Source organism: Vanessa atalanta, chromosome W (genome assembly GCF_905147765.1).
Source record: "Vanessa atalanta chromosome W, ilVanAtal1.2, whole genome shotgun sequence".
Lineage (NCBI taxonomy): Eukaryota > Metazoa > Arthropoda > Insecta > Lepidoptera > Nymphalidae > Vanessa > Vanessa atalanta.
In genome coordinates, this window is record NC_061901.1 from 8,882,683 (window position 1) to 8,908,646 (window position 25,964).

At 37.9% G+C, this 25,964-nt stretch overlaps 2 long non-coding RNA genes across 2 annotated transcripts; both read left to right on the plus strand.

The window, feature by feature from the left end:
* Nucleotides 1-2,454: 2,454 nt before the first annotated feature.
* Nucleotides 2,455-4,709, plus strand: LOC125075677. The gene is made up of 3 exons (XR_007120224.1): nucleotides 2,455-2,656; nucleotides 2,766-2,928; nucleotides 3,170-4,709. It is a non-coding gene; the product is annotated as an uncharacterized LOC125075677 (long non-coding RNA).
* Nucleotides 4,710-17,444: 12,735 nt separating this feature from the next.
* Nucleotides 17,445-18,633, plus strand: LOC125075678. The gene is made up of 3 exons (XR_007120225.1): nucleotides 17,445-17,646; nucleotides 17,756-17,918; nucleotides 18,158-18,633. It is a non-coding gene; the product is annotated as an uncharacterized LOC125075678 (long non-coding RNA).
* Nucleotides 18,634-25,964: the final 7,331 nt, after the last annotated feature.

Below are 25,964 nucleotides of genomic sequence, written 5' to 3' on the forward strand. Positions count from 1 at the left end.
TTTTCATATGGACTTCGCTGCATTAGCAAAAAACACTTTGAACCGAAGAAGTTTTTTTGTATAGACTTGTGTGCATCGGTGACTAGCAATAATTATTCAACGAGGATCATTTATCAACTAAAATTTTAATACTACATATTTTCTACGATGGCTTTGGTGGAAAATATAATTGCAACGACGGAAAATTTATACGAATTATTGGAAAAAGCTCGAATTAATCATAAGAAAAGTCCTAAAGCAAGATTGACCGGTGGATATTTACAAACGAGAATTAAGTGCATAGAAGAATATTGGGATTCCTTACGAGAAGCTCATAGGGAGTTGGTAAAGAATACGAATAAAGATCAACGATCAAAGTTGTTATATTTCACGGAAGATAAACTCAGCCAGTTTGAATACCTATATTTGGAGTTAAGGGGCGAGTTGGTAGATATGTTGGAGTCCGTTCAATCCGCAAGCAGTTCCAGCAAGACTGAGCACATGGCATCGGAGATGGCGTCATCTGAGTCGATCAACGCAGAAGTTCATCTACCTAAGATTAACCTTCCTACATTCTCGGGTGCATATGAGGCGTGGCAGTCGTTTGAGGATGTGTTTGTGTCGCTTATCCATATTAACAAAAGGCTTAGTGATGTGCAAAAGTTGCATTATTTGAAGTCGTGTGTGGTTGGTGAAGCGAAAAATACCATTAAAAACTTTCAAGTGATCGAGAAGAATTACAATGTAGTTCACACTCACACTTTATGGAATATCTCTCTCCATCTTATTTAAACCACGCTGTGGTCATTAGGAACGCTTTGAGTGCACTAGAATCGTTTTTTGTAATTTCAAAGAGATTGTTAAAAACAGACTTTGTTTAACAAAAAAAATTTTTAAGGCCGATCTAAGAAATAATGGAGTAAGTGTTATACCACGTTAGAATCCTTATTAAATGCGCTAACTTTTAAAGCTGCTTGCCAAACTGCAGTAGTAAATTTTTTTTTCAGGACGATCAGTTGAAGTAGAGCGAAAAATTAATTTTGAAAACTTGGTACGGTATAAAATGACATTTTCCTACAAGTTGGAGTGATCGGCACAGGGTTTAGGATCATAGGTTACATAAAGCACTATTCGGGATGACGTAAGAGAAAAAAATTGGCAAAAAGTAAATATTTGTAACAACAGGAATGAAAAAACGGTCACATGGTGTACATTTTCTGGAATAAAAGAAAAATTTCCATAACTTCAAAAATACAGGACTTAAATTTTTTTTTTAATTTTTCTGATAACTGGTGTGGCATTACCTGTCAGGAAATTTCGGCTTGACGTCGACTTTTGGGACACCCTGTATATGTATACATACATATACATAAAAACACAATCATGTTGGTTGTTTTGTCCAGCTTAACTGAATAATAAAACAACTAGTCAGTTTCGTACAAAAGATACGAATTCACACTCTGAAAATACTTAACCTACATTCTATCTTAGCCGAATAATAAAACAAATAGTCAGTATCGTAAAAAAGACACCCATACATATTCTTGAAATACACATCCCATATTTTAAACCAAAATGAATTCGAACTTTGTACAGATAGTTGCTAGTTATGATTTGATAATATTAACTGAGCCAGATCTCTAGAAATATGCTAACTTCTCATCGATTGTGCTATTTTTTACAGTTATTATTTCATTTAAAAAAAATAATCTCAAATACTAGAAACCAAAATGAATTCGAACTTTATACAAATGGTTTCTAGTTATTATCATTTGAAAACATTAACTGAAGCAGATCTCTAAAAATTGCTAACTTCTCGTCAATTATGCTATTTTTACAGTTATTAATTAATTTAGAAAAATAATCTCAAATACTAAAAACCAAAATGGATTCGAACTTTGTACAAATGGTTACTAGTTATCATTTAATAACATTAACTGAGCCAGATCTCTAAAAATTGCTAACTTCTCATCGATTGTGCTATTTTTTATAATAATAATAATAATAATAATAATAATCTTTATTGGCTGAATAAATTACACTACTACAGACACAAAATGTATAGTAATTAAAACAGAACAAAAAGACACTTATTCTATGTAATACAAAAATTATACACAAAACAAAAAATGAAAAACAAAAGAGAAAAAAAAAAGAAAAAAAATAACAAATAAACAAAAATCACTTAGAAAAGAAATAGTAGTAGGTATGTATAAGTGCGCAGCAGTGTAATTCAGCCAAAAGGAGACCACTCAGTATACGTAGAAACATGTTAGCTTCTACACTGATTTTCAGTGGCCTCCTAATGTCATTACTGACAGCCGTTGCAGATAAAAGATATAATTTAAAAGGAAAAAAAAACAATATAAATTTATAAAAATTGAACATGAAGGAACCAAACATAGAAAGTAAATTTATATAATATAAAGAACTAAGGACAAAAAATTATGTTTAATTGTCGCGCCAGCGCTCAGCGGCGCGGGGCGTATCGGGGCGCGCGGGAGGACGGCATAAGCGATATTGGGTTTTATTAAGTATGAATGCAGCGTCTGACAGCAAACACCGTATTTCCCGCGCGCCGCTCGCTTGTCCCACATTCACGAACATTACAACAAATGCAAATAGTGACACAATTAACTTATTGATTCAAGGTTAAAATTGGACAGAACAATATCAGGTAAGAAATTGTATATATAGTATTCATTGTTGTGTTTACACACATATTGACTTGGCCAATGATTAATATTCTAGACATAAGTAATTTATCTTGCCTTCTTTTTTTTTAGGTTAGGGATTTAAAAGTTACATACAAGCAAAGGAGGATAGACGGTTACAGTAAAAAACGGGCGGTTAAAACAGTGGAAGTGTACGAGGAAGCCAAGGTCAAGGGATGAGTTCCCCAAGCGCTGACCAGACCTAGCCTATTGCTTTCGTGCCGCAAACAGACAGGTTTTAAAAATATGTAATAATTATATATGTATATATACATACACACATATATAGATACAAATACATACGTTATTGTTACACATACTCATTGTTAGAGAACCAAATTAAATAAATTAACAAATACATATATGAATTATATAACATTTTGATTAATAATAATAGGCAATAATTAACTACAATCTTTTTGTTTTTCTAATAAAAATAATTTATATTTATGTCTGAAATTTGTTATTGTTTTCAGGTTACGAAGAGGAGGAGGCAGGTCATTCCAGCACCTAGTGGCGCAGAACCTAAAGCTTCCTCGGAAACTCACCGTTCTATGTATTGGCATTCTAAGTTTTATCAATGACGCTCTAGTGACATGCTCACTATCATTATTTCCTAACCACTGTAATTTATGATAGAGGTAAGGTGGAACCTGGTATTTTATAGTGCCAAAAAGTAACGTAGCGAAATGTAATTGCATACGATAATTCATTTTTAAGATGTTAGCATTATTTAAATATGGTGTGATATGTGTACGTGGCGGTATTTTAAAGCAGTAGAGAGTGCAGGCGTTCTGGACTCGTTGGATGATTTTTTTGTACGTTCAAGTAAACGGGGCCCTATAACTACATCTGCATAATTAAATTTAGAAAGAACTAACGCCTCACAAAGTCTAATGCGTACTTTGGTAGAAATGGAGTCTCTAATATTATAAAGAATTTTTAACCTATAAAAACAGTTTTTGGCAATATTATTTACATGCTTTTCAAAACGAAGTTCCTCGTCAAATAGAACACCTAGGTTGCGCGCTTCAGTCACCCTTTGTATACGTACACCTTTTATATCAATATTTGGATCACAATTACTAATAATTTGAATTTGCCGCTCTGTACCAAGTATCATGTATTTAGTTTTGTTAGGGTTCATTTCTAGCGTGTTTGAAATTGACCAACGGGCTATACGATCCAAATCTTGGTTGAGTTGTTGCAAAGCTGCTTGTACCTTACATGGCTTAAAAGAAATATACAACTGCAGATCATCAGCATACAAGTGATAGTTGCAGTGATTAATTTGTTTTACAATATCAGTTGTATAAATCGTAAATAAAATTGGTCCTAAAATAGAGCCTTGTGGTACTCCTCTAGTTACATGCCTTATGTCAGATTTAGCAACACTCCCATCTTCTGACTTAATCTCTACGTATTGGCTGCGGCAACTCATATAACTCGCAAACCATTGTACAGTTTTGTCGTCGAACCCATAATATGACAGCTTTGATATCAACAATGGAATGTTTATGGTGTCAAACGCACGAGAGTAGTCTAGGAGTACTAGTATAGTACCCTCGCCCCTGTCTCGAGCAGATAGGATATCATCGACAACGTCTGCTAAAGCAGTCGTAGTCCCTCGATTTTTCCTAAATCCTGATTGTTTATCTGGCAAAATTTTATTTAACTCCAAAAAGTCTCTTAGTTGATTGCATACAACTTTTTCAAGAATCTTGGACAAACATGATAGAATGCTTATTGGACGTAAATCTTTAAATTCTAAGGGCGTGTCGATCTTAGGTATAGGTCTTACAATAGCTTTGCACCAAAGATCTGGGAATTTGGATGTTAATATGGAGGAGTTGACGATTGCAGTAATTACCTTTATTGTGTATTGCAGGGTTGGTAATATCATGTCCAGAGAGATCCCATCTGCCCCGATTGCATTAGAAGTTAATGTTTTAATAATTTTAAAAATTTCGGATTCTGTAACTGTTTTCAAGTAAAAGCTTGCGTCACTAAATTTATTGCGTTGAATATATTCAATAGCTAATCGATCCGCATTTAGACTACCGGGAATTGCAAGGAAAAAATTATTAACTTCATTTGGGTCACGTAACTGTTCTGGTAGAATCAGATCACCTTTTCTATTGATGTTAACATTATATTTAATGTGTTTCCAAAGAATTTTTGCATTTTTTAAATTTTGATTAATAAAAGTTTCGAAATAAGCCTTTTTTCATTTTTAATTGAAACACGAACTATATTTTTCAAATCTTTATAATAATTAATGTGCGCGTCTATTTTACTTTTACGTGCTCTTATATGCGCAATATCCCGTAGTCTCATCATAAACTTAATAATAGATGTGATCCAGGGATAATGACGGAACTTAGAGTGCAAGGATTTTAGAGGTGCAAGTGTGTCATAAATGCGTCGAATCTCTGTATTAAATTGCCCTACCATATCATCTACGCATTGAAGTCCGGCAATGCAGTCCCAGTTCACAAGTGCCAGACATTTGTCTAATTCACTTGGATCTATAGATGTAATGTCCCTGTAAAAAAATTTTTTTGGTGTAAATTTATCTCTAGTTATAGTGACGTCACAAGATATAAATGAGTGACTGCTTAAAGTGCATACATAATCAACCCAGACCTGACAAATATCTGCATCGGTACAAAACAAATCTAAGAGAGTTTCACTGCGATTTGTGAAATGCGTTGGCTCATTAATGTGTTGCGTCAAATTTAAACTATTTAAGAAGTCAGTGAGTAATTTACTGTTTTTGTTATTTTTATCAAAATAATTAATATTAAAATCTCCAATGATGATGAGCTGATCCCGCCACGTAAACAAGGATAAAGTCTCGTACAAAGCATCAAAAAATGTTTGTACACTTAACCATGGTGGCCTATATGCCGTTCCTATTACTAAGTTTTTACCTCGACTTTTATAGCATATCCACATCTGCTCAACGCAAGGGGAGGGAGGGTGACTGAGGGTGCGAACATTCAGGCCTTTTCTGACATAAAATCCTACGCCGCCACCGCGTGCGCGTATGTTTTGTGGGCGAGGTATATGCTGTAATTTGTAACCCGGTATAATAGGAGCACGGCCATCTTCTCCAGCCTTCAGCCAAGTCTCATTTAGGCCCAGAACGTCCACATTATGCCTTTCTACTGCGACTATGAATTCCTCATGATTAGTTCCTAGAGAACACGGATTCAGGAAACCAACTTTTAAATTGCGCGGTCTAATCATTTATAAATAAAATTGCTAACTAATGTTACCTGTTGAAATAGTAAAAATAAATTAATGATTTTAAAAAAATCAATTAATAATACCAAGTAACACACAATGTAAACAATACCTCCTTGTATTTTATAGTTATATGGGCTCAGTATGTATAATGTCTGGTTGTTGTATATTACACTGCTGCGAGAACTTATTTTTAAGACCTTAAGTGAAAAAATAATCCAACTAACATTAATAGAATATAATTTTAAAAAACAAACTATAAAATAAATCTTCCTACCTATTAATTTCATTAAATATGCTATATATATTTTTACAATCATCGAGATTAAATCAGAGCTCAAACCCGTGTTGATACAAAAACCTTAGAAATATCATTTTGTGTTTTTATCCTTTGAGCCGCAGTATCTTTACTCCGCCGCGCATATATTCGCCCCTCGCGGGTCCAAATATAACGCCACCCATTGCGACGGCCTTCCTCTCGTGCATGATAGAACAAGACACGGTTTGTTTTTGTCAGACGCTCATTTATATAAAACCGCTTGGGTTCCTTGTCTATTTCAAGGCCCGTTGTATCAGCCCCGCGTCGCACGCGCGCCGCTCGCAGTAATTGATCGCGAATCGAGCGGCGCGCTAGTCGCACTACGATAGGGCGCGGGCGAGATCGTTCACCGGTTTCATTATAAGCCGGCCGCGGTCCTGAGCGTTCAACGTAAACAACGTCGCGCTCGTCCAAGGTGACTCCGATTTTACTTGCAATAAGGCCTGTGACATGATGCAGATTTTCCTCATACCGTTCTGTAATACCTGTAATCTCGATGTCGTTTAATAGACACGACTGTTCGCGCTCATTAAGATCCGACTTCAACTTGGCAAAATCTTCCAGTAAATGGCTCTCTGAAATGGTGCACGGTGCTTTATTCTCAAGTTGAGTCAATCGTGCTTCTACGCTGTCGACCCTTTTACCTACTTCGCTTAACGTAGCTTTTAATAACGCGAGCTCCTGCCTAAACGAAGACACCTCATGCGTCACTGCGGCCAATTCAACCCGAAGGAGCTTCATTTGGTCTAAAAGTGAGCTCACGATAAGTGGATCTTCAATTCCTGACAGAGATGGGGGAAGTTCGGTGTGTGATACAAGTTCCCCTTGCGTGGAAGCTGTGTCTGTGACTAAAGCAGGAGAACACGGCTTCGGCTTACAGCCCTTACAAATCCACTTTCGTACCCTTGCATCTGGGCTGGAGTTCATTACACAAGCTCGGTGGAATAAACAGGAGCACCGTACACATTTCACACTATCGGCCGCAGCTAAAAACTTTCCGCAGCTACTGCATTTATTTGCCATTTTCGTTATGGTTATGCACGTGTAAATAACCAAATACTACGAATAGTTGTATTTTATATCGTGTTTATACGTATATATTAAATTGTTATGCAGTATGTATAAATCAGAGATGTAATCTATTTTGGAATATAAGGTAATTGTTTTTTTTTTTTTTTTTTTCACTTTTTTACCGTTTTAAAGTTATTATATTAGATCACTTGTAAATTTTTGCACTTATTGTTTCGCTAGTGAAATACGGTGAAATAAATAATAATAAATTAAGTTTGAAGTTTTATTTTATCACTGCATATACATATAACACTTGCATAAATATGTTAAACAATTCAACGACCGCCGCACGCAACGGCCCGTACGACAGTCTTTTTACAGTTATTATTTCATTTAAAAAATATATCTAAGAAACTAGAAACGAAAATGAATTCTAAGTTTGTACAGATGGTTGCTAGTTATCATTTGATAACATTAACTCAGCCAGAACTCTCAAAATATGCTAACTTCTCATCGATTTTGCCATTCTTTACAGTTATTAATTCATTTAAAAAAATAATCTCAAATACTAAAAACCAAAATGGATTCGAACTTTGTACAGATGGTTGCTAGTTATCATTTAATAACATTAACTGAGCCAGATCTCTAAAAATTGCTAACTTCTCATCGATTGTGCTGTTTTTTACAGTTATTATTTCATTTAAAAATATATCTAAGAACCTAAAAACGAAAATGAATTCTAACTTTGTACAGATGGTTGTTAGTTATCATTTGATAACATTAACTCAGCCAGAACTCTCAAAATATGCTAACTTCTCATCGATTTTGCCATTCTTTAGTTATTAATTCATTTAAAAAAAAAATCTCAAATACTAGAAACCAAAAAGAATTCGAACTTTGTACAGATGGTTGCTAGTTATCATTTGAGAACATTTACTGAGCCAGAACTCTCAAAAATTTCTTATTTTCGAAATTCCGGAAAGAAATAAATGAGTTTGCCTTTGGCATCAAGAATTTATAGCAGTGATCAAGTTAATGTCTGAACAAGCATTAAGCATTGTCGGGCGGATAGCGCTTTGCAAGTCTGTACACGAAATTGTACGTAATATCGAATACGCAAGTTGGGACAAGTAACAGTCGCTTACCTAATTAAAATATTATCTGCTTGGTTAGGTACTTAAAACAATGTAGGTAGGCCCTTATAAAAACTATGCTTACATTTTTGCTCTTTACTATCAAAAGCAGATAAATTTTCGTGGACCCTCATCAACATCTTATGGACCCCCATTTTTTATTCACGCGCCTACGTAGACCATGATGACGGATATCATGTTCTTTGGGTTGTAAAAAATTCCCTATCTCATTGGACCAACGAAAATCTCGAGAATGATAAGGCAATTCGGAGTGCCTTCGTTCTTTGTGACTTGTCTGCTTCGGAGGCCCAGTGGACTGATCTTCTGATAATACTGTAAGAAATATTTTATCGATGGTGAAAAAATAACTGAATTCGGCGCTGAAAAACTCACATATGAACCGCGCTTAATTTAATGTGATCCGTTTGTATGTGCTTCATATTTTTTTATAGTCGTAGTGCCACACTGCATACCTTCCTCTCTCTCATTTAAAATCGGCGTAAAGTTGTAGCTATGCTACCGCATTTCGTCCGGTATGTGAGAAACTCGGAGGCCCGATCCTCCTCCCCCCCCAAAACATAATGGTTGTGCAGAATTTGGTTTTATTACCCCAAGAGGGTACCATCAACGACTGCGGTGATGAATCCCACTCTGGGCATCCATGCTCAGGACGTACAACACCTGAGCAAAAGGCTGCCCTCCGAATTCTTGGGGTCAATTTTGCGCTCGCCACTGTTCAGGAAAAGCGGAGCAGGCATCATAAGACAACCCCTACTACCCACCCTATGGAATTTTGACACTTAAGGAGTTGATACCATTATTACCATTTACACTTATTACACTTATTTACACTTACACTGACGTAAGAGATGAGTGTCTTCTTAGGATTGCGTATCTGGTTAGAGGCTTGTACACTATTGTTTTTTAAATATTACCATGTTTTATCAGTGATCACATTACATTTGCTTCCCGAATCTATCAACATATTAACAATTACTCCTCCAATGTTACATTATATAGTTTCATTGTCGTCCAGATAAAAGACATAATCAATTTCGGACTTCTCAGTATCATTTTTATTTTTTGTTCTAGGTTTATTATGTACGGTCTTAGTCCTGTAGTTAGAAAGCTTTCTTTTCTGCCTAGTTCTACAATGCTACCTAAAATGCCCAATAAAATCACACTTGCTGTGGACTTCTGCAACATAAGGGGACTCAACTCCAACTTGAACGCCGTTCACTTTCACCTTGAGACGGCGAAGCCGGCCTTGCTCTTTCTTACCGAGTACCAGATATCCTCTCCTGCCGATACGACTTTTCTTTCTTACCCCGGGTACAAATTGTAACATTCCTTTGTACTATGAGCAGAGGTGTGCGTTTACGTCAGAGATGATATCTGCACTCGATGCCTCGGCAGCCTTGAAGGGCAGGACCTATCGATTATCTGGCTGCGTGTAGACTGCGACGACGAATCCGCGAATCTACGCGTGCCTTTATAGGTCCCATAGCGGTAATGCGAAACCAACCGACTGGTTGGACACGTCCAAATGGCTATAGATTCCGTGCTGCAATAGATCCCATCCACAGAGATCATAATTCTTGGCGATTTTAATGCCAACCATGCCGAATTACTTGGATCACGCACTACCGATCATGCGGGTAGATCTGTTCTCGACTTCCCATTAACATATGATTTGATACAACTGGTCACCTCTCCAACGCGAATACCGGACGTGGAGGATCATACACTTTCCCTGTTGGACCTTCTACTGACTTTTCAGCCGTGTGGCTACTAGGTTATCGTCGATCCCCCTCTGGGTTCGTCGGACCACTGTCTCGTCCTTCTTCGTTAAACGAAGTCTCGAACTGGGGCCGGCTAAACCTAGTCCATTTCAACCCCAAAAAAATGCAAGTTTACGCGTTAACCGCCAAAAAACACCATTCGTCGTATCTCCACAATTCGAGAACATTCCGTTAGTCGTAGTAGTAGTAGTAGTAGTAGTAGTAGTAGTAGTATCGGAATACTTGGCGTTGATATTTCGAGCCTCGTTCAATTCCGCGGTCAATTGGAAGGCAAAGCCAAATTGCCATCTAAAAAGCTAGGTGTTCTCAGTAAGGCAAGATATCATTTCACGTCGACCCATCGTCTAAGACTATACAAAGCGCAAATTCGGCCTCACATGGAGTACTACTTTCATCTCTGGGCGGGTGCTCCCCAGTACCAGCTCCTTCAATTTGACCGTATCCAACGCAGAGCGGCTCGAATTATCGACGATCAAGCCGTTTCTGATCTACTAGATCCTTTGGCTATGCGTAGAGATGTTGGATCACTCTGCATCTTCTAACGAATTTTCCACGGGGAATGTTTCCAGGAATTGTTTGGATTAATCCCGGCAGCTAAATTTTTTCTTCGAACATCTCGTCAAAATTCTAAATTTCACCCGCACCACCTAGATGTCCGAAAATCCACAACAGCGTGATTTCAGACAAGACATTTTCTGCCTCGCACAACCACTCTGTGGTACCAGCTTTCACCGGCGGTTATTCCGAATCGATACGACTTGGGAACCTTAAAAAAAAACCTTTAAACCTTTCCTAAAAGGTCGGCAACGCACCTGCAACCGCCCTGGTGTTGCAGATGTCCATAGGCGGTGGTAATCACTTTCCATCAGGTGAGCCTCCTGCTCGTTTGCCCCCTATAACATAAAAAAAAGCTGTTAAAAATGATTATATATTTACAAAATACCATACATAGAATGTAAAAAATATATAACACATTTTCTTCTGAATAAAAATTATGAAGAAACTGAAAAATATTTTAGTACAACATTCTGGCTTGTATCTGATTATCTACAAATTACATTATTTCAATACATCCTCACACACGTTCACATACACACATCATATCACATCACATCACACACAAACACACACATACTCATTCATGCTTTCAATCGTGGCGCTGTTTTGCATTCTCCCTCATATAAAATTATATTCTGTTTTTGTTTTTTAATTCCTTAATTTTTTTTAACCTCTTCAAATGACTCTGCTATGCATGTATTTAATATTACTTTTAATTTTCCATTAGGGGCTTATTATCCTTAACACAGGTTATGTAAATGACCCATAGAGGATAATAAGTTTCACTCTTTTTTAAGTGCCAAACCACATGTAAATAGAGTACTTAGCTAATAGTTATATTTAACAATAGTCATACTTATTTTGTAAACTCATATATATAAGCTAATTACGTCGTTCGCAGCCGAAGGACTTAAAAAAAACCGAAAGTACTTTAAAAGTGAATTTATTTTAATTCACAAACTTATTTTACAAATATTAATACTAATTTAATTAGATTACTTCATGTGTTGAGGTTGTAACACAGAATGCCCTCAGAACCAATTATTATATTATTTATATTATAATATTGTTTATATTAATACTTTTCTTAATTGTAAGAGACACATCAATTATAAAGAAATATCGGTGTGGTCCGTTGTTGGTCGGCGTGATGTTGCGCAAGGGTTGCTGGTACCGGGCCGTCGTCGGTGGTCTCGGCGAACGCGATGTCCTAATATACCTCCATAGGGTGGTCGCATACATAACACCTCCCCCCGTAGATCAGCGACTATTTGAAAGCGTTGAGTGCAAATGTCGCTGGCAACGATGTCTCGTTCCTGGCCTGTACAGGCTCTTCAGCAGGGTTGTTATGGGTCCCGTTATCTTTTTTAACCGATTCATTCCTTGTTACATGGTGAATGTACCGCTTAGTAAGTATGACAATACTAAGTACCAGTGCGCTGAACAAAAGTATGTAAAATGGAATAGTTGTATGACATATACTTCCATGGCGATGATCTAGTTTTGTAGGTCGCTCATTCAGGACCCTGTCTTCAATGCTGCGTAGTCCCGGTGTATTTATATTTTTCAGTTTCAGGTGAGGGATTGTAATGTTCTTTGTAGTTTTATAATGTTCTGGAATTTCGGTTATTTTCAGCGGCTGTCCTTTGAGTTCATTTTGAATATTAGCGATGGTGAATTCGTCAGTGTGTAATGAACACGTCTGCGGAATCGCGGCTAGATAACTTCCGAATAGGGTAGTAAATTCATGGCTGCTGCATTCTAACTCAACCTTCGTTGGGCGTGGGAAGATAAGAGTGTAGTGAGTACTGATCATCTAGTTGCTCCATTGTTTCTTCGACTAGCGTAATTTTAACGGGCCGGCAGGATCTATCCATAGATTGACTGGTGATTAGGGTCTGGACGCACTCTGACTTTTCTCGGGCCTGATGTCGGATGTTTTCCTCGCAGAGATATTACTGATTAAACTTCGGGCATTCAGCCTCCATGTACATGAAAGCTTTACCATCAGTTTCTATGAGAGGATATGGTGGGATAAAGGTATATTGGTCTTTGTTAGGAACAATTGAGAGTTTAAATAATTTGAATTGTCTAGGAGAAACAATCGGGAATTTAAAAATTATTACTATTCGCTTTCCTACATAATAATAACCGGGTCTGATAATACTATAATAATCTCTAAGATCTGCCTCTATTAACTCTTTGGAGTTATAAATGTGTCTTAGTTTATCTAAAATATCTTCTAAGCTACTAGTACTTAACATGCTATGATGGGTGCTCGATGCACGCACAAACGCTAATATATCTTCTAATCTACTTAATTCTAACATTAGGTCTTCCGCATTCTTACTAATAATTATCAATAATTGGGCAAACTTTGCAAATTTAATCAGGGTATTGTTTGCGTAGGCGTCATGTTCTAACAGTAACTCTAATATGCTATTAATCTTAACTTGGTTCTGTACGATATTCGTAAAGAGTGAATTATGTTTCATCATCCATTCTTTATTTAAACTAATATGGTCATTCAATTCGGATACTAACTTTTCATTGTTACTTTCTAAGATTTCTAACGCACTATTATACTTTTCAGCATCTGTTTGATCCAGGTTACCAGTTATACTTTTGATAATAGAGCCAATACCATTAATTAAGCCTCGTTTAATTCGATGGGGTTCCAAACTTTTAATCTGAGACCGTATTTTAGTTGATCTGTTAGATATATAATCAATTTGTAATTCATAAAGAGCGTAAATGTCTTTATCCAGAGTAGTTCTAAAATGGTTTAACTGTGAATCGATTGAATCAAGATGACATTCGATCTCATTTAGTTCTATGTATTGAATAAAGGAATGATAGTGGGTTATGAGTTTGGCATTTCCAAGATAAAAAGGGAGGAGTCCTGGTCCATTTTCTAGGTGTTCAAATTTTATGTCCAGAGCCAACGTCATCTGAAGAGTTAGCAAGGTTAGTACCAGTCGAGTCCTGTAACAATTTCTTAGTCTTAGTCACTCGTTTAAGTCTAGATTTGGCTATGGGACTTTTCTTCTTGGAAACGTAGATATGAATAGGCAAGTCAGCAAGTACTGTGTCATGGGTATACTTGGTAGCTAATTTTTGTCTGCTAGCAGCGGGGTTCTTTATGAAGACTTGTTGTTTAGTTGAGTATTCAACTTCAGGTTCCCTATTTTCGTTCCTATTACTCATTATGTTGGTTCGTTCACAATGAGTATGATCGTTTATTAAGTTATAGGCAGTCTTCATTTTATCGCGATGATTAGTAATGTACTGTTGTAATAGATGTTTAGTCAGGTCTAAGTCTAAAGGGTCTCTAGGGTCGAAATGTCCTCTAATAATGTCATGGGGTCTGCACTTTGTAAAACTGTGAACTGAACTATTGTAGGCTAATATCGCATAGGGCATTTGATTTGTGACAGATTCCTCTTTATTACGTAATCTCAATATGCGTAAGTGTTCTAACAAAGTAGAATGAAAACGTTCTATAAGTCCGTTATCGTTAGGTGAATGAGGTAGAGTTTTATGATGATATGTAGCCTAGTACATTCACTAAATAGTTGATTTTACGTTTTTACGTTGAGTTGTAGTGAACTCAGTCCCATTGTCAGTTATGATAGTCAAAGGAAGTCCATGATGTGAGCTATAAGTTAAAAGGGCTTGAAGGACACTAATTGCAGTACCATTTCTCAAATGGTAGGCTTGTCCATATTTAGAGAAAGAGTCTACAAAGGTCAAATATTTTTCATTATGTACAGTGAATAAATCTACTAATTCAAATGGTTTTGTAGCTGGGGTACGATATAAAATATAGTTCTAATGGGGTTTCTGTCATATTTAGTCTATCCGCACAATATACACTCATTTATATATTTAGAAATTTCGTCTTTCATTCTAGGCCAATAGTATTTCCTAGACAAGGCTAAATAGCACTCGTTAATACCTCGGTGGTTTGTCTTTCCATCGTGATAGTGTTTAATTATTTCCTGTTGTTTAAGATAATCTTTTACGTCTTCTAGCTCTACTTTTGCTAAGACTAAATTCATAGAAGAACTACGGAAATGATTTTGAATTATAGGTAAAACAGAATACATACCTAATGGAGGGGTAATTCTAAGAGCTGTCTTAATTTTTGGATTAACAAATTCTTTTATTACGTCTACAACATCTTGTTCCAGATTAGATTCTGATACCTGTACTAATGTCCTAGTGTGAGTTTCAAAAGGTTTTGTCGTTGTCGGTTTACGTTTCATGTCACCTACTATAGTTATATGTATTTGTCTATGAAATTTATTAAGTGGTTCGTCAGTGATGGGAATTTCAAGGATAGGGTTTTCAGCACTAGTGTGGGCAGTTATTATGGTAGAACCCGAAGGAGAGGCCGGTCTTCCAGATACGTTAACTATTACTGAGTCAGTCGTTTCATTATTAATCTCTATACGAGATAGAGCGTCGGCGTTGGTGTTAGATTTGCCGGATTTGTATAGTATAGTTATATTCAGCAAGTTTCAGTCTCCATCTAGTCAGTCGGGAGTTGGGTTCCTTAACATTCATTCGTTTTCGTCCAAATAGGTAAGGCCTAAAGTATTTTGTAGCCCAAACTATAGCTAAGAGATTCTTTTCTATCGGGGCATAGTTAATTTCACTGTCATTGAGAGTTCGCGAGGCATAACAAATAGGTTTGTCGGAACGTCCTAGTCCTACTAGACCGTCGAAATAGGTATGGAATTTAAAAATGAAGTACTTCACGTTCCTTTGTTCATTAAATTCTGCAAATTGTGGAATTGTGATAGAGTGTTCATGATACGAAGTAACTTGAGAGTTTGTTACCTCAAAGGGGTCGTAGTTAAGTGGAACACAAGAAAAATATTGCTTAATTACGTCAGGGCTTAAAAAAGATTGATTAGCCACCGGGTCCACCAATAATTTAAGAGGGGGGTCCGCGATCTGTATATATCTCAACTCCTTTTTAGATTGCAGGTTCAACTCTATTTTTGTCCCGTATTGGAACGTCCTTTGTGAAAATCCTGCTCTCCTAAAGATGAAAGTTTCGGTTCAATTTCTGTAAGAGGGGGTTGTTCTATGTGTGATGAGCTGAATTCGTAAGTGTAGTCTGGAATATTTGTGTTATAATAATAGTCATAGTCATAGTCGTGGGATGAGTAATAGTACTCATTGGGGTCATAGTAATAATCTAAGTCAGGATTTTGGTCATTATAGTCATATGTCTCATTATAATTCATTTCCCTAGATTTGAAGTAGTTAGAAGGGGGTGGATTGCCATACTTTGTCCAATCATGTCCTCTAATCGCGGGTGGAAAAGGCTTAGCTACGTAATGGCTAACGCCACTCATAGGTTTAGGTCCCAGGTTTTGTTGAGACTGGGGTGGTCTACCTTGTATCCTAAAACTACTATTCTGCGCGTTATAATTGTGTGGTGGTGCACGGAATATCCGCTGCATGCGAGACGGCATATTGTAAGGTAAGCGCTGTTGGGGGTGACTTACCTGGTAAGCAGGCCGTTGAGGTACACTATTCTGGATATTAGATATATTGGTATTGGGGTTCCCATCGAATTCGGGGACCGGACGGAGCGCCTTATAAATAGCATCAGGATCTACAGACATTTTAATTATTTCTAATTCACTATTGTCTATCTTTCTATTAAAATCTAAGCTAGTATTTCGCGAGATCTGCCAATGTGAGGCAGATTTTTCACCGTTTTTTCTAGGGTGGAAAATTTTGGATAGGATAACACTAGATTATAAAGGAAGCAACGTTTAAGTAAAGTTTCAAAGTACTTACATTTGGTTTTCTTTAGTACTGATTTTCGAGTACGTCCCTGGCCACAAACACTCGTAGATTCAAGATGCCCAGTTGTGGGACTAGATAGTCTCTTGGATAGCTCGCGACGCGTAGCGGTATCAATGTGAGATCACCTTTATCGCGGAACTATTAATAATAATAATAATAATAATAATAATCTTGATTTACCACCTCTCACATACATCACCATGCAAAAAGCTGCTATTTTAAATACTTGTCGAATAGTACGTAAGTTTTTAGAATCTGATAATGAGCTGACTGACTGTACTGACTGACTTTTTCACTCCCCAGATACACTTGGTCATTGACCCGTGTGACTGGAATATTTGCCCCATTATTTGGGAGATAATTAGTCCAAGAATAAATAATAATAATAATAATCTTTATTGGCTGAATAAATTACACTACTACAGACACAAAATGTATAGTAATTAAAACAGAACAAAAAGACACTTATTCTATGTAATACAAAAATTATACACAAAACAAAAAATGAAAAACAAAAGAGAAAAAAAAAAGAAAAAAAATAACAAATAAACAAAAATCACTTAGAAAAGAAATAGTAGTAGGTATGTATAAGTGCGCAGCAGTGTAATTCAGCCAAAAGGAGACCACTCAGTATACGTAGAAACATGTTAGCTTCTACACTGATTTTCAGTGGCCTCCTAATGTCATTACTGACAGCCGTTGCAGATAAAAGATATAATTTAAAAGGAAAAAAAAACAATATAAATTTATAAAAATTGAACATGAAGGAACCAAACATAGAAAGTAAATTTATATAATATAAAGAACTAAGGACAAAAAATTATGTTTAATTGTCGCGCCAGCGCTCAGCGGCGCGGGGCGTATCGGGGCGCGCGGGAGGACGGCATAAGCGATATTGGGTTTTATTAAGTATGAATGCAGCGTCTGACAGCAAACACCGTATTTCCCGCGCGCCGCTCGCTTGTCCCACATTCACGAACATTACAACAAATGCAAATAGTGACACAATTAACTTATTGATTCAAGGTTAAAATTGGACAGAACAATATCAGGTAAGAAATTGTATATATAGTATTCATTGTTGTGTTTACACACATATTGACTTGGCCAATGATTAATATTCTAGACATAAGTAATTTATCTTGCCTTCTTTTTTTTTAGGTTAGGGATTTAAAAGTTACATACAAGCAAAGGAGGATAGACGGTTACAGTAAAAAACGGGCGGTTAAAACAGTGGAAGTGTACGAGGAAGCCAAGGTCAAGGGATGAGTTCCCCAAGCGCTGACCAGACCTAGCCTATTGCTTTCGTGCCGCAAACAGACAGGTTTTAAAAATATGTAATAATTATATATGTATATATACATACACACATATAGATACAAATACATACGTTATTGTTACACATACTCATTGTTAGAGAACCAATTTAAATAAATTAACAAATACATATATGAATTATATAACATTTTGATTAATAATAATAGGCAATAATTAACTACAATATTTTTGTTTTTCTAATAAAAATAATTTATATTTATGTCTGAAATTTGTTATTGTTTTCAGGTTACGAAGAGGAGGAGGCAGGTCATTCCAGCACCTAGTGGCGCAGAACCTAAAGCTTCCTCGGAAACTCACCGTTCTATGTATTGGCATTCTAAGTTTTATCAATGACGCTCTAGTGACATGCTCACTATCATTATTTCCTAACCACTGTAATTTATGATAGAGGTAAGGTGGAACCTGGTATTTTATAGTGCCAAAAAGTAACGTAGCGAAATGTAATTGCATACGATAATTCATTTTTAAGATGTTAGCATTATTTAAATATGGTGTGATATGTGTACGTGGCGGTATTTTAAAGCAGTAGCGAGCGCAGGCGTTCTGGACTCGTTGGATGATTTTTTTTGTACGTTCAAGTAAACGGGGCCCTATAACTACATCTGCATAATTAAATTTAGAAAGAACTAACGCCTCACAAAGTCTAATGCGTACTTTGGTAGAAATGGAGTCTCTAATATTATAAAGAATTTTTAACCTATAAAAACTGTTTTTGGCAATATTATTTACATGCTTTTCAAAACGAAGTTCCTCGTCAAATAGAACACCTAGGTGGCGCGCTTCAGTCACCCTTTGTATACGTACACCTTTTATATCAATATTTGGATCACAATTACTAATAATTTGAATTTGCCGCTCTGTACCAAGTATCATGTATTTAGTTTTGTTAGGGTTCATTTCTAGCGTGTTTGAAATTGACTATTACGCACTGAGCATCCTACCGACTGCGCCAATTACTTCGTTCGCAGCCGAAGGACTTAAAAAAAACCGAAAGTACTTTAAAAGTGAATTTATTTTAATTTACAAACTTATTTTACAAATATTAATACTAATTTAATTAGACTACTTCATGTGTTGAGGTTGTAACACAGAATGCCCTCAGAAACAAGTATTATATTATTTATATTATAATATTATTTATATTAATACTTTTCTTAATTCTAAGAGACACAGAAATTATAAAGAAATATCGGTGTGGTCTGTTGTTGGGCGGCGTGATATTGCGCAAGGGTTGCTGGTACCGGGCCGTCGTCGGTGGTCTCGGCGAACGCGATGTCCTAATGTACCTCCATAGGGTGGTCGCATACATAACAAGCTTCTTTTTGTAATATTTACTTTTGCATCAATAAATTATTTTTATTATTATTATATTTGTAAAGAAAATCACTACATTAAAGTATCGCTTTTATTATCTGTTCTGAATTTGCCGCCTTATCCATATAATTAAAGAGATGTCACTGTCACTGTGAGTGGGTCGGTGTGATTTGAGAAAATTGAAGGTTTTTCGCTTGCGTTAGCATTGGTTAACACACGTGTTAAGAGATTCTAACGGTCTTATTCATAAGATTGTGTTTGTGTATTTATAGAAATTTGTTTCTTACATTTATTTAATTTTCTAGTTCTTATATTGTTCTTTTCTTACAGTAATAAGTTAATGTTTAATTTACTTTTCTCGTATGTATGTATGTTTGTCCAGAATAAACGTGTTCTTATTATTATATATTTCCGTCATAGTAAATTCCCGATAGTTATGTCTTATATTTATAATTTATATACCTATAATTTATATACCAATGAAAGACGAATGACGACTCTATTAGTAAAACTGCCTTTGTGACGCCTGAAGGGCATTATGCATTAGCAGCCCGTAAATGTCCCACTGCTGGGATAAAGGCCTCCTCTCCCTTTGAGGAGAAGGTTTGGAGCATATTCCACCACGCTGCTCCAATGCGGGTTGGCGGAATACACATGTGGCAGAATTTCGTTGAAATTAGACATATGCAGGTTTCCTCACGATGTTTTCCTTCACCGCCGAGCACGAGATGAATTATAAACACAAATTAAGCACATGAAAATTCAGTGGTGCCTGCCTGGGTTTGATCCCGAAATCATCGGTTAAGATGCACGCGTTATAACCACTGGGCCATCTCGGCGGCCATTATGAGTATTTGAAAATGCCCTACGGGCTGGCTAACGCCCCTGTCGTGTATCAGCGCATCATCACAAAGACACTCAAACATCTTGTAGACACTGGCCATGTATTGACCTATATTGACGACGTACTGATCATGTCCAATTCGATCGAGGAAGGCCTAAAGGTATTGCGAGAGGTTTTAAAAACCCTGTCAGCGGCAGGTTTCTCGGTCAATCTGAAGAAATGTACGTTTTTAGATACTGAGGTTGAATACTTAGGACGGCTGATTGGACATGGTCAGGTACGGCCGAGTCCGAGTAAAACTGATGCTCTAGTTAAGTCCCCGAAGACCACAAATGTAAAAGAGGTGCGTCAGTTCTTGGGGCTTGCAGGTTATTTCCGCAGGTACATTGCTAAATACGCCTCAAAGACTGCTTGTATTGCCAAGCTACTGAGAAAAGATGTGCCTTTTGTTTGGGGACCGGAGCAAGATGTTGCTCGCGATTATATCATTAAGTGCTTAACTGAGGAGCCAGTTGTAGCAATTTTCAATCCCAGTCTGCCCACAGAACTACATACCGATGCTAGTTCGATAGGATTCGGGGCTATTTTGCTTCAGGAACACGAAGGAAGACGTAAGCGAGTTGTAGGGTATTACAGTAAGTCCACCCAGGGAGCGGAATCAAAATATCACAGTTACGAACTGGAGACCTTAGCTGCGGTACGTGCTTTGCAACACTTTCGGCATTATTTGATCGGTATAAAATTCAAAATTGTCAGTAATTGCAATTCCTTAAAATTAACTGAGCGCAAAAAGGATTTACTACCTCGTGTAGCTCGCTGATGGGTTTACATGACTTTCAGTTTTCTTTAGAGTACCGAAAGGGTTGCAATATGCAGCATGCTGACTTTCTCAGCAGACAGCCTGCTCACGTGTTCCAAATCCAAAATCTACGAAACTGGGCGAAAATTGCTCAAACTGCCGACTTGGAGACTCAGGATCTAATGCAGAAGGTTCGAGAGGGCCAGTTAGATAGCAGTCGATTTTTTATTAAAAATGACTTGCTGTACTATAAGTACACGCCTACTGGTGAAGACTCGCACCTTCTGTGTTTCATACCGAAGGGACATAGGCTTAGTCTTTTAAGAGTCTTTCATGACGATCACGATCACATAGGCGTCGATAAGACTGTCGACTTGATACTGCGACACTTTTGGTTTCCTGGCCTTAGACATTTTGTTAAAAAGTATGTTGGCCATTGTATCGTTTGCTTAGCACACAAGAAAGTGCCCCGAGCACCTCACCAACCAATCGAGTCTTGGACAAAACCGGACATTCCCTTTTCCGTGTTAAATGCCGATGTTCTTGGGCCGTTAACAGAGTCCAACGGTTATAAATACATCCACATAGTTGTAGACTCATTTTCAAAATTTTGCTTATTATACGCGTTATACCGACAAGACGCGGATGAATTGAAAAGGGTGTTTTCCAATGCCGTCTCACTGTTTGGCACTCCGTCAACTATAGTCTGTGACAGAGCTAGGATGTTCGAAAGTGCTGCTTTTCAAGAGTGGGTAACTGAGCTTGGGTCCTCTATGCACCTTATTACACCTGGGATGCATCGCGCGAGAACGGCCAAGTCGAACGGCACAGTCCTCAACAAGCTGCGCATAGAGGTTAACAACAAGGGTGCTTCTTTGTCCAACGTCTTATGGAAAGTTCAGCTAACCCTTAACATCACAAAGCAGGCAACAACTCGCACCTTTGCTGACCGGTGTTGAAGGAACCACTCCGGTTCTACGATCGCTGGTCCGAGACATTGCGCTAAGTTTTCGGATGTTTCTGTGTGAAGTAAGGTCTGGTTCGCAAAAACAAAGTTCAAGGGTACCGGTGTTACGCTGTTCAAGTTCTTGACCAAAGCCCAAAAATTAATTATTTTTAGCGACGAGACGGCATTTTAGAGTGGACAAGTGCTGGACGCGTTATGGAGTTATACACGTTATTGTTCCAGACGGATCGCGACATAAAATCGAAAGAATGATGGATTTCGAGAAGATTGTCGCTTTATCAAACTCAAAATCTGCCGTGCAACGTGTCGCAGCCACTAGTAAGGCGTCAGATAAATAGATAATATAAGACCCCACTTTTACGAGCTAAGAGAATGGTAAAAAGTAGTTGTTTATTTTTACTCAAGCTTGAATTTTATAGATGTTCTTATATGATTTTGCAACCGATGTGTTTATTACCTATATGATTTGTAAGCTGTATATAGTCTTTTTATTTTGTAAAAGTCATATATTATTAATGTAGTTATTTTACTTTTTTATATACCTAGTTCACTATTGTTGTAATGTGGTTGTGGTTATACTATATATTATTGATGTTTTAATTCTAGCGAATGACACGGTAGATAGGCTCCCACAGAGTATTGATACATGTAGATTATAGTATACATTCTAATACAAATTGTCTTTGGACAGACTGGACAATACTTCATTGTATTCATTTTTTTTATAAGCTTTAAAAAGATTTACTAATTTTTTTTTAAACTATTATTTTTTTAATGTTGTTTTTAAAATGTTAATTTATCTATGTCTAGTTGTATATTTGATTCTTACGGGAAAAGTTTAAGTATTTTATTTTGCGAATGGTTTCTTGGTTTTTATTAGTACTCTGAATATTTTATTTTTATTTTTTTTATGTCAAAAGGTGGCAAACGAGCAGGAGGCTCACCTGATGGAAAGTGACTACCACCGCCCATGGACATCTGCAACACCGGGGGGCTTGCAGGTGCGTTGCCGGCCTTTCAGGAAAGGCTCTTTTCTTGAATGTTCCCAAGTCGTATCGGTTCGGAAAAACCGCCGGCGAAAGCTGGTTCCACAGAGTGATTGTGCGAGGCAGAAAATGTCTTAAAAATCGCGCTGTTGTGGATTTTCGGACATCTAGGTGGTGCGGGTGATATTTGGAATTTTGACGAGATGTCCGAAGGTGAAATTCAGCAGCCGGGATTAATCCAAACAATTCCTCGGAACATTCCCCGTGATAACTTCTGTAGAAGATGTAGAGCGATCCAACATCTCTAAGCAAAGCCAAAGGATCAAGCAGATCGGAAAGGGCTTGATCGTCGATAATTCGAGCCGCTCTACGTTGGATACGGTCAACTGGAAGGAGCTGGTACTGGGGAGCACCCGCCCAGAGGTGAGAGCAGTATTCCATGTGAGGCCGAATTTGCACCTTGTATAGTCTTAGACGATGGGCCGGCGTGAAATACTGTCTTGCCTTGCTGAGCACACCGAGATATTTTGATGCCAATTTAGCTTTGCCTTCCAATTGACCGCGGAACTGAACGAAACTCGAAACATCGACGCTAAGAATTCCGATACTAGCTGTGGCGCCTAACGGAATGTTCTCGAATCGTGGAGATACGACAAATGGTGTTTTTTTAGCAGTTAACGCGCAAACTTGCGTCTTTTTGAGGTTGAAGTGGACTAGGTTTAGCCGATCCCAGTTCGAGACTTTGTTTAAAGAAGACTCGATTTCAGACACAAGTTTGTTCCGGTTTTCTTCGACGATTTCCCGAGAAATATTAGCACGGCCGGTGTATGTATAGGTATCTACGGTGCTGTCGTCTGCACAGCAGTGAATGTTACAGATTTTCAACAAGTAATTGATATGCAGAAGAAACAGAGTGGGTGAAAGAACGCAGCTTTGTGGGACACCAGCATTGACGAATTTTAAGTCAGAGCATGCACCGTCGACAACGACCTTGATGCTCCGATCTGCCAAAAAACTGGTAATCCAATTGCATAATTTTCCGGGAAGCCCATAGGAAGGAAGCTTCGAAAGAAGCGCTTTGTGCCACACGCGATCGAAGGCCTTTGCTATGTCCAGCCTGGCTACTAATGCCTCCCCCTTGCTCTCAACTGCTTCCGCCCATCTATGAGTAAGGTAAACTAGAAGATCACCGGCTGAGCGACCCCGACGGAAACCGTACTGGCGGTCGCTAATCAACTTGTACTCCTCTCGGTACCGCAGGAGCTGGCAGTTTATAATGGACTCCATTATCTTGGGGAACAAGGAGGTGATGGCTATAGGCCTATAATTGGACGGGTCTGAGCGGTTGCCCTTTTTAGGGATCGGATGCACCAAAGCAGTCTTCCAGGAGTTCGGGACGACGCTGAATGCATAGGATTGCCGGAAAAGACGCGTTAAGACCGGCGCCAACTAGGGAGCACATGTCCGTATCACGATTGGAGGTATGCCATCGGGTCCACTCGACTTATGAATATCCAAGGAAAGAAGTGCTTTACGAACTGCACTTTGCCGGAATTTAACCTCCGGCATCGTGGTATCACACCGCGGGATTGTTGGTGGTGACTTTCCTCGGTCATCCAGAGTCGAGTTCGCCGCGAAGAGAGAGCCTTAAAGATCAGCCTTCTCCTTCGCTGTATGGGCCAATGACTCACCGTCCTTGTGCAGAGATGGTAAGGAAGGCTGACGAAAATTCCCTAAGACAGCCTTGGCGAGAGACCAGAACGCACGTGTTCCTGAAGGGAGGCGCACCAGTCTCTCGCCAATTCTGCCAATGTACTCCGTCTTCGCCTTAGCGATCACGTTTTTGAAGGACCTAGAGGCAGAGTTATATTCCTTTCTGAATGCGCTGGTATTTACATCATGAGACGCTGATGCGTTAGCCCAGTCTTGGTAGCGTTCCCATTTTCAGCGTGAAGCTGTTTTGCAGAAACGTCCAAACCAGGGCTGGGACTTGCCACCGATGGGGACCGCAGAATACGGAATGAATAGTTCCATACCCTGAAGTACCACATCGGCGACAGAGTCAGCAACAACGCTCGGATCATCCGGCGAGAAACAAACCTGCCTCCATGGGTAGGATACAAAGAAGGACCGCATCCCATCCCAATCTGCTGACCTGTAGTACCACACTCGGCGGCAGGCCACGAAACGAGGTCGTGAGTACCGCGCAACCGGCACTGTACTTCGGACGAGACAGTGGTCCGACGAGCCCAGAGGAGGATCGACGATAATTATTGCTACTTTTTTTTTTGTTCACTATTTTTTTATTATAATTTTTTTTGCTTGTATCATTGTGGCATTGGTCAGCTTCTCGTAGCTGGTGGGAATGTGAATTAAGCTCAAGTTGTTTTGTTTTTATTATTATTATTATTATTTTATTAATATACATTTTTTTAAATTGTATAGTATTTTATCAAACATTTACATTCACCTACATTATAAATCTATTTTTATTTATTTATTTATATATTCTTATTTGATTTATATTACGAGTCAGAACAATGATGATTCGTCGGATACATTTTCTACTTGTAGTGAAACAGATAGCAATGACAGTTTTCTTAGTCTATCCTCACTTTGTGATGAATTAAGTGCACATTTTAGCGACGCTTTTTAACTTGGTTCACGTTAATGCTCAGAGTGTTCCCGATCATTTTTCGGATATGTTGACTTCGTTTGAAAATAATAATTTCCATGCTATTTTGGTTTCAGAATCCTGGCTGAAACCATGATCCCATCATCACCCTTCGACATCATTCAGCTTACCGGGTTTTCGCTTGATTCGGAATGACCGTTTAGGTCGTTAGGCGGTATTGCCATTTACTTGCGATCGCACATTCCATTTACTGTTATTGATTTATCGCAACACCAAAATAGCCCCGGAGCAGAACATATTTTTTATTGAGGTCCTATTTTCCAACACCAAGCTTCTTCTCGGCCTTTACTATAATCCTAGCCTTACCATAGATTATTTTATGTCTTTTGAACACCTTTTACAAAAATTTGCTTCTCTGTATACACATAAAATAATAATGTAAAGTGAAGTGTCATCTGTTTAAGTTGCATGTGAGTGTGTAGTAAAA